This window comes from Penaeus vannamei, chromosome 6, assembly GCF_042767895.1.
Source record: "Penaeus vannamei isolate JL-2024 chromosome 6, ASM4276789v1, whole genome shotgun sequence".
NCBI lineage: Eukaryota > Metazoa > Arthropoda > Malacostraca > Decapoda > Penaeidae > Penaeus > Penaeus vannamei.
In genome coordinates this window covers 44,812,799-44,822,798 of record NC_091554.1, presented here as the reverse complement: position 1 = coordinate 44,822,798, position 10,000 = coordinate 44,812,799, and the positions used below count along the sequence as shown (strand labels likewise).

At 44.8% G+C, this 10,000-nt stretch overlaps 2 protein-coding genes across 2 annotated transcripts in view; one reads left to right on the top strand and one right to left on the bottom strand.

Moving 5' to 3' along the window:
- Nucleotides 1–10,000, bottom strand: part of LOC113820865 (SET and MYND domain-containing protein 4) — a 271,966-nt gene that overhangs the window by 57,779 nt on the left and 204,187 nt on the right. The gene's annotated exons all lie outside the window — the stretch shown is intronic.
- The window catches only part of LOC113820513 (heterogeneous nuclear ribonucleoprotein K), a gene marked incomplete in the record, with an annotated part of 149,243 nt that continues 145,853 nt past the window's right edge, over nt 6,611–10,000 (top strand). Inside the window, 2 exon segments of the mRNA XM_070123073.1 lie at nt 6,611–6,761; nt 7,503–7,647.

Sequence of the window (10,000 nt, the reverse complement as noted above, 5' to 3'; positions counted from 1 at the left end):
CTCTTTTACCCTCCACCCCTCCCACCCTTCCCCCACCCTCCCCCACCCACCCTTCCTTCCTCTCTCCCTCCCACCCTCCCATCATCCTTTCTTCCCCCACCCTCCCCCCTTCCCCCACTCCCTCCCACCCTTCCCCCACCCTCTCCCCCTTCCCACCCTCTCTCCCTCCTCCCACCCTCCCACCTCTTCCCCCCACCCTCCTCCATCTTCCTCTCTCCTTCACCCCACTCTTCCCCCTCCCTCCTACCCTACCTCCCCACCCTCCCCACCTCTTCCCCCACCTCCCTTCTCCACCCTCCCACCTCCTTCGTCACCTTCCCACCATCTCTTCCCCCACCCTCCCACCCTTCCGCCACCCTCCCCACCATCTCACCCTTCCCCCACCCTCTCTCTCCCTCCTACCCACTGCCCCCACCCACCCACCTTCCCCCTCCACCTTCCCCTCACCCTCCCACCCTTCCCCCACCCTCTCTTCCTCCTAACCACTCCCACCCTCCCTGTCACCTTCCCCCACCTCTTCCCCCACCCACCCCACCCTTTCCCCACCCTCTCTCTCCTCCTACCCTACCCCCACCCACCCACCTTCTCCCACCCTCCCTTCCCCTCCACCCTCCCACCCCTTCCCCCACCCTCTCTTCCTCCACCCTCCCACCCTCCGCCACTCTCCCTGCATCTCTTCCCCACCCATCCCCCACCCTCTCTTCCCCCACCCGCACCCTTCCCCCCACCCACCCCACCCACCCTTCCCCCCACCCCTCTCTTCTCTCCTCTTTACCCAACGCCCTCCCTCCTTTGCCCCTCCACCCTCCCACGCCCCCACCCTTCTTCCTACCCTCCCTCCTCCACCTTTCCTCCCACCCTTCCCCCACCCACCCACCCCCTCTTCCCCCCACCCTCTCTTCCCCTTTTATTCCCACGCCTCTCCCCCACCCACCCACCCACCTTCCCCACTCTCTTCCTACCCTCCCTCCAATCCACCCTCCCACACCCACCCACCCACCCTTCCCCCACCCTCCCTTCCCCTTTTTATTCCAACGCCCCCTCTTCTTCCTCCCCACCCTCCCACCCTTCCCCCTCCCTCCCTCCACCTTTCCTCCACCCACCCACCCACCCTTCCCCCACCCTCTCTTCCTCCACCCTCCCACCCTTTCCCCCACCCTCCCACCCTTCCCCCACCCTCCCTTCCCCTCCATTCCAACGCCCTCTGCCTCCCCGACCTCCCGCCTCCCGCCCACCACGATGCCCAATGTCAGTGCTGCTGTTATTATGCAATTATATGCCAAGGTCTTTTCGCTTAAATAGCTCGCATCCGCTGCGGCTCTGGCGACGGGGCGTGTATGGTGGCCTGCTGTTGCTGTTGTTGTTGTTGCTGTTGTTGTTGCGTGTATGGTGGGGTTTTGGTGTTGGTGTTGTTACTGTTGTTGCTGTTGCGTGTATGGTGGCCTGCTGTTGTTGTTGTTGTTGTTGCGTGTATGGTGGGGTTTTGGTGTTGGTGTTGCTGTTGTTGTTTTACTGTTGTTGTTGTTACTGTTGTTGTTGTTACTGCTGTTGTTGCTCTTGTCGTTGTTGTTACTGTTGTTGTAAAAGTTGTTGTTACTGTTGTTGTAAAAGTTGTTGTTACTGTTGTTGCTGTTGCGTGTATGGTGGGCTTTTGGTGTTGTTGTTGTTGCGTGTATGGTGGGGTTTTGGTGTTGTTGTTGTTGTTACTGTTGTTGTTGTTGTTGCGTGTATGGTGGGGTTTTGGTGTTGGTGTTGCTGTTGTTGTTGCGTGTATGGTGGGGTTTTGGTGTTGTTGTTGGCGTTGCTGTTGTTGTTGCGTGTATGGTGGGGTTTTGGTGTTGGTGTTGCTGTTGTTGTTGTTGCTGTTGCGTGTATGGTGGGGTTTTGGTGTTGCTGTTTTTGTGTTGGTGTTGCGTGTATGGTGGGGGTTTTGGTGTTGGTGTTGCTGTTGTTGTTGTTGCGTGTATGGTGGGCTGTTGTTGTTGTTGCGTGTATGGTGGGGTTTTTGGTGTTGTTGTTGTTGTTGTTGTTGCGTGTATGGTGGCCTTTTGGTGTTGTTGTTGTTGTTGTTGTTGCGTGTACTGTTGGGGGTTTTGTTGTTGTTATTGCTGTTGTTGTAGTTGCTGCTGGGTGTATGGTGGGGTTTTGGTGTTGCTGTTGTTGTGTTGGTGTTGCGTGTATGGTGGGGTTTTGGTGTTGGTGTTGCTGTTGTTGTTGTTGTAGTAGTTGCGTGTATGGTGGGGTTTTGGTGTTGGTGTTGGTGTTGTTGTTGTTGCGTGTATGGTGGGGGTTTGGTGTTGCTGTTGTTGTTGTTGCGTGTATGGTGGGGTTTTGGTGTTGTGTTGTTGTTGTTGTTGCGTGTATGGTGGGGTTTTGGTGTTATGTTGTTGCTGTTGTTGTTGTTGCGTGTATGGTGGGGTTTTGGTGTTGGTGTTGCTGTTGTTGTTGTTGCGTGTATGGTGGGGTTTTGGTGTTGGTGTTGCTGTTGTTGTTGTTGTTGTTGCGTGTATGGTGGGCTGTTGTTGTTGTTGTTGCGTGTATGGTGGGGTTTGGTGTTGCTGTTGCTGTTGTTGCTGTTGTTGTTGCGTGTATGGTGGGGTTTTGGTGTTGGTGTTGTTACTGTTGTTGTTGTTGTTGTTGCGTGTATGGTGGGGTTTTTGGTGTTGGTGTTGTTGTTGTTGTTGCGTGTATGGTGGGGTTTTGGTGTTGGTGTTGTTGTGTTGGTATTGCGTGTATGGTGGGGTTTTGCTGTTGCTGTTGGTGTTGCTGTTGTTGTTGTTGTTGTTGCGTGTATGGTGGGGTTTTGACGTTTGGTGTTGCTGTTGTTGTTGCGTTGTATGCGTGTACTCAAAGGGGTTTTAGTGTGTTGGTGTTGCTGTTGTTGTTGTTGCTTGCTTGCGTGTATGGTGGGGTTTTTGGTGTTGCTGTTGTTGTTGTTGTTGTTGCGTGTATGGTGGGGTTTTGGTGTTGGTGTTGCTGTTTGTTGTTGTTGTTGTTGTAGTTGCGTGTATGGTGGGGTTTTGGTGTTGGTGTTGCTGTTGTTGTTGTTGTTGCGTGTATGGTGGGGTTTTGGTGTTGGTGTTGGTGTTGCTGTTGTTGTATGTTGAGGGTTGTTGCGTGTATGGTGGGGTTTTAAAATTGTTGCTGTTGTTGTTGTTGCGTGTATGGTGGGGGTTTGGTGTTGTTGTTGTTGTTGTTGTTGCGTGCTATGGTGGGGGTTTGGTGTTGATGTTGCTGTTGTTGTGTTGGTGCTGTGTGTATGGTGGGTTGCTGTTGTAAGGTGGTTTGTTGTTGGTGGTGGTGTTACTGTTGCTGTTGTTGCGTGTATGATGAGTTGCTGTTGTTGTTACTGTTGTTGTTGCGTGTATGATGAGTTGCTGTTATTATTTTTGTTACTGTTGTTGTTGCGTGTATGATGAACTGATGTTGTTACTGTTGTTGCATGTATGGTGGGTTGCTGTTGTTGTTTCTGTTACTGTTTCTGTTGCGTGTATGATGTGTTTTTGCTGTTGCGCATAAGCGTTTGTTGTCCTTTAAGTATTTACTGTCGTTGTTGTTGCGTGTATAATGCGCTTTTGTTGTTTCGCATAAGTTGTCATTTGTTTTTACTGTCGTTGTTGTTGTTGCGCGTATGATGTGTTTCCTGTTATTGCTACTGTTATTGTTACGTTAATGGTATGTTGTTAATAATGTTATTGTTGTTGTTTTGAGCTCTGGGAATGTGTAGTGGGTTTGTTGTTGTTGCTGCTGTTTGTGGGATCACATGTTTTCTTGTAGGGTTGTTTTTTCCGAGGATATAGTGCTTTTGTTATTGTTTTTGTTTTCCTTATGGGCGGGCTTATGTGTTTTTTGGTTGGTTTATTTGTTATTTTTGGTAAGGGAGAAAAGAGGGAGAGGGATGGGAGAGGAGAAGAAGGAGGGAGAAAGAAGGGGAGAGGTGAGAGGGAGAGAGAGAAGGCGGTAGAAAGGGTAGGGAGGGAGGATAGAGAAAGTATAGGGAGGTGTGGGTGGGTAGGAAAGGGGAATAAAGGAAAGGGAATGGGAGAATCACAAGAAGTTAGGATGAGGAGAGAGAGCAAAGGCGAGAGAGTGAGGAAGGAAGATAAGAGGAGTGGGAGGAAGACAAGAATGAGAGAAGAGGGAAAGAGAGGGAGGGAAATGGAAGTACGGATGGATAGAGAGAGGAGGGGCGAAGGGAAGGAAAGAACGGAGAGAAAGTGGGAAGGAATAACGAGGTGGGAAAGGAGAGAACGGGGAACAGAGAAAATGATGAAGGAAAGGAGATGAAGAAGGCAGGAAAGAGAAGAGAGATGTGAGGGAAGGATGAAAGGAGAAACTGAGGAGGGGAATTAAGGAGAGAGAGAGAGAGAGAGAGAGAGAGAGAGAGAGAGAGAGAGAGAGAGAGAGAGAGAGAGAGAGAGAGAGAGAGAGAGAGAGAGAGAGAGAGAGAGAGCAATGTTAAGAATGATCGAGAAGAGGCAAAGAAAAAAGAAGAGAACGAGAGAGAGAGAAAAAAATACGGCCGAGAGAAAGACGAAACCAAAGTTATAGTAAATAAAAAAATGAATAAAAGAGAGAGAGAGAATTTGCATAAGCCATTAAAGGAAGGAAAAACACGGGCACGAGAGCGAGACCCCAATTTTGGCCGCCAAAACGCCTCGCAATTGCTTTGTCTACGGAGGCCTCCTTCACCATCGGAAAATATATATATTAAAAAAAAAGGAAAAGGAAAAAGTATAGGCCTACACAAAATATAGGCCTACACTAGGAACTGGAGAATACACAAGGAGAGAAACATCAAGAGAAAAACAAATGAATCGGAAACAAAGTAGAAACGACAATAGTCAGTGGATGAAAATTATTGTGTTTACAATGAAAACGATGAAAGTAAAATTAATAATGTCGATAACCTAAGATACGATAATGTCGCTTATAATACTGATATGATAATAAAAGCATCCATCATGGTTGTAGCTAAAACATCAACAACAAAACAGTACAACAAAAGCGTAACACAACAATGGAATAATGATAATAACTATGCAGAAACATATAATAAAACTTCCTTGTTTATCCACATCATAATAAATCTTTACTCAAGGAATGGAAATGACAAGGCATTCTCTTGACGAATAAGGAAATTACGTAACTATTTTCAAGGTAAACTAGGCAACAAGCAAGTCACTGGTAAGAAATATTTTTTTCGAAAGGAATATATTGATATACGTTTTCTCCATCATAACTATTTACTACAATCGTTTTTGTTCTGTGATTTACGATTATGCTTATTATTGATGTTTTTATCCTTATCTTATAAGATTTGTTATCAGTTATCGCTTTGAGCATCAATATCCATAACTGTCGCTTTGATAAACATTTATATTTCATTTTCCTCTTTTGAAGTTACATATCAAAGAGAATAAGCAGTGAAAGATTGCATAATCACGGGCAGTGAATGATAAAAAAAACACGATTTAATTATGCTAAAGAACAAGGAAATGATTCAAACAAAAGTTTCAAAATTACAAAGGGAAAGTCAAAATTTTTCGTATCTACATAAAACAATTAAAGAAAACTGTGCCTAATATATAAATGACTACACATGACAGGTCATCTTTGCTTTATTTCAACAAACAGGCATAAATAATAGCTTGGAGGGATAGAAGTATGTGAAACAAAGACATGGGGGGTGGGGAAAGGACGATATATTTATAGATAGAGAGGAGAGGGAAGGAGGGAGGGAGGAAGAGAGGGAGAGACGGAGGGAGGGAGAGGGAAGAAGGGAGGGAGAGGAAGAGGAAGAGGAAGAAGAAAGAGAGGAGGAGAAGAAGAGGGAGAGGGAGAGGGAGAGGGAGAGGGAGAGGGAGAGGGAGAGGAGAGAGGGAGAAGGAGAGGGAGAGTAGAGAGAGAGAGGAGAGAGAGAGAGAGAGAGAGGGAGAGAGAGAGAGAGAGAGAGAGAGAGAGAGAGAGAGAGAGAGGAAGAGAGAGAGAGAGAGAGAGAGAGAGAGAGAGAGAGAGGAGAGAGAGAGAGAGAGAGAGAGAGAGAGAGAGCAGAGCAGAGAGATATATATATATATAATAATATATATAAAGTATATATATATATATATATATATATATATATATATATATATATATATATATATATATATATATATATATATATTTGTATTTCATATAGAGTGCGAGAAGCAGAGAGAGGCGACGATAGACAAAACAGACTGTCAGATGAATAGAATGACGATGTACAACCTACAAAAAATCAATATCACGAAAGACAGAGACAACGACAGACCACCAAATAGCCATAGAAGGAAAGCGCAATAACCAGAGCTCACAAAAGCAAGACCGGGAGTGAAAAGGGCGACGCAGAAGGCACGAGAGAAGGCGAAGCAGCAGGAGCGAGCGAGCTGGAGGATTCGTGTTTGGCGGGCGTGGCGTGGCAGGTGGTCGCTCGGGAGTCGCTGCGCAGATCCGCCGCCACAAAAATCGATAAAGTGTTCCTTGGCGCCGCAATATATGTCAAAGTTTGAGCCTTCTCCGGCGGGCGTGGGCGTGTGAGAGGCCTCCGAGGGCGTAGCGAGGGAAATTGGCTAGGCCGTGGCAGGGCTAGGAGGGGCGTGGAGGACGCGGGGGCTCGGAGGGACGAGGCCGAGCGGTGCGCGCGGAGGCCATGTTGGAGGCCATGTGGGAGGCCATATTGGAGGCCATGTTTGTTGTGATGTGTTGAGGCGGGGATTCGGTGCTCAAGTCCGCGCTCGGTGAGTTTTCTCGCTCTGGCCTCGATTTTGGCCCTCCTTCTTGCCCTCGGCGGGGGCGTGGGCCTCGGGGGAGGGCGGGGGCGGGAGGAACGGGGCATGTCATGCGGCAGGGGCGTGCAGGGCGGGAGAAGAGAGAGAGAGGAGAGGCAGGGAGAGAGAGTGAGAGAGAGGGGCAGGGAGAGAGGGAGAGAGGCAGACGGAGAAGGGACCAGTCAAGAGGAGGGAGAAATTCGGTTATTATTCCCTGCCCTTTGCCTTTCTTCGTCTTCTCTTCCCTGTGGGTCCGTGGCCGCCCGTGCTCCTCCGGTGGGCGTGGGTGGGCGGTGTGGGCGCCGCGGCAAGGCGAAGGATAGGAGAGGGCATAGAACGGAAGGAATAAATCGGAATTAGTGAAAGAACAAAGTTGTGATTAGTTTGTTCAATCATAAAAAAGTGCTTAATAAAGCTAAAATTTTCCTAATGATACAAAAAATTAAAACAAAGCAAATCTCAGAGCGGATTACTCGCATAGGCCTCTCCCCTGAGACTTACTGTCATGTAAAAAATGCTAGATGAATACATATTTTTTTGTCATTTTATGCGTTTCACTCGTAAATCTCATTCATTTCTTGTGCCTTTGTGTCGCTTATTTAGGAAATATGTTGAAAATGTGATCAACAATATTTTGTACTTACGTATGAAAAATTCATATACGAGAGGCCGTCTTAATGCATTTGTTAATTAGATATAATTACTTCCTAGTGTATGTGTGAAACTGACAGAAGGTGTAAATAGAGAACGTGAAAATACTGTCACGAAAGAAAAGTGGACATTGTGCTTGTAAGAAGCACTTGAAACTTGATTTTTAAAACTGAAGAAATTAATAGAATACCTGTTTAATCCCAAGGTAAATTTCTGATCCTTTGGAAATGCATGTCATTTCAATTTACACTTTGTTCGTGCTAATGTTACGAGTATTCTTAACTCAGAATGTTGGGACAGTGAATTCTGAATTTTTGTTTGTTTTTACTTTTTTTGATTATGTATAGTTATTAACTCCATGTTTAGTTTATATATATTATACATTGCTGTGTTCCTTGAGAGGAGAATGACAGAATGTGTTGAGTTAACATATTACAAAATCCTTTGGCATTATATTTGTTCAGTTTGATATGACAAGTACTATGAAAAGTTATATATTTTTATGATTGGGAAGGTGTATTCTTTCCATTTAATTTTATTTGCATTTTCATGTGCATTTGTATTCAATTTTGTAATCACTTGATTTTGTGTGCATACATATCTGCGTATATGAGAGCATGCGTATGATTTTTTTTAGTGCATTTGGAACTTTCGTGAAGAATTCTGCCTGTATGAGAAAATGCGACAATTTTTCAAATTAGATCTCCATTATCTTCAGGAACAATTTTTTTTTCTGTACCAGTTAACCTGAAACTCAGCCACTATCTTTAATAAGGTAGTGGCTGAGTGACAAGTAATCACCAAGATCTTGACATCTTTGTTGCTGTAAGAACTGTGAACAAACCTCCTTCATGTATATTGTTGCAGGATAGACCTTAGATTGAGCTTTGTTGGTCTTTGCCATGTGCAGATAGGTGCGGGTACATTGGTGGCTTATGAATGATAACCTCTTCACTGATGCTGATAAGAATTCTGAACGTTGTACTTGATAATTTCAGTACATAAGTTAGAGCCGCAAAGCATATAAGACATTAAGAAATATAAAGACATAAAATGTTACCATTTTTTAAGAACATGATTTCTAGATTCCCAGATAATCATAGGTGGAAATATCACATTGATATGCAATAGATCACTGGCACCTCAAGTAGGTGAAACCTGTGGGTGTTGGAAAGATCTGTGGGAGCAGTAAGAACAAAGGAGTAAAACTTGCTAAATAGATTAGTTCATTGAATTTTTTTATTAATTTATTATTTTTATTTTTTGAAGTACTCTTTGAGTTTAATCTTGTTTGCTAATAAAAAAAAGTGTTTGTGTATGAATGGGGGGAGGGGCGCCAGGAATCCACTTGACAGTCGAGGGGGCGTAAGCCTGGAAAGGCTTGGGAACTGCAACCATAGATCAATGGTATTCATTATGGGCAGTACTTGCTGTTAATGATTGTTTTTTCATATTTGAAGTAGGTAGTTGTTTGTTGTAAAGGTGACTGATTAGCATAATAAGTAAGGGTATTTGATACTCATACTCAGGTTAATGATTTTCTTTCATGTGTTAAGTAAAGTGTGTTCATTTGTTTCATGATTCTTATTTACATTCTTATAAAAGGGTATAATATTGAAAAATTATCCTTTTTTCTAGAATGATGACTGGGTGTGGGAGAAAAATGAATAACTCCAGAAAAGTTAATGAAATGAATTTGATTTATTTATCTTTTATGAATTCATTTATATAAACTAAATTTTGTAAAGCATGACAGCAAGGTACAATAATAATATGCCCAAAGACTTCTAGTACCAAGTGTAAAGTAACTGTATACTGGTAAGTTAAGAATAATCAATATATGTCAGGTGGTTCCTCATGATACACCGCTAAATGTTTCACTAGGTATATCTCCTCCATTAGTACCATTTATTGGGTTAGTTGCAAAGGTTAACATACTTGTTCAATTAAGTACAGAGGCATGCATTCATGTGGAAATCCACAGGGAAGAAAAATTACCTGTGAAAGCGGACAAAAGAGAAGCTGGCTGTCAGGCGGCTGAATTGCTTTGTAAGAGTTCCTCCCCCCAGCAGGTTTTTTCTCCATCTCCTTCCTCCTCTTCCTCATCCACCCACTTCTTACTCTTCCTCTTCCTCTCCCTCTCATCCACTCCTTTTCCATCACTTTCCCTCTTTCTTAAAAAAAGAAAATGACAGGAGAGTTTAGAGGAGAGGGACCAGGGATATTACAAAAGAGGAGAGTTAGAGAGGTGAAAAAGGCAAATGAAAGGAGAGGTGAAAGAGGAGAGTGAGAGGAGAGTGAGAGGAGAGTGAGAGGAGAGGTGAAAGAGGAGAGTGAGAGAAGAGGTGAAAGAGGAGAGTGAGAGGAGAGGTGAAAGAGGAGAGTGAGAGAAGAGGTGAAAGAGGTGAGAGGAGAGGTGAAAGAGGAGAGTGAGAGGAGAGGTGAAAGAGGAGAGTGAGGGAAGAGGTGAAAGAGGAGAGTGAGGGAAGAGGTGAAAGAGGAGACTGAGGGAAGAGGTGAAAGAGGGGAGTGAGGGAAGAGGTGAAGAAGGAGAGTGA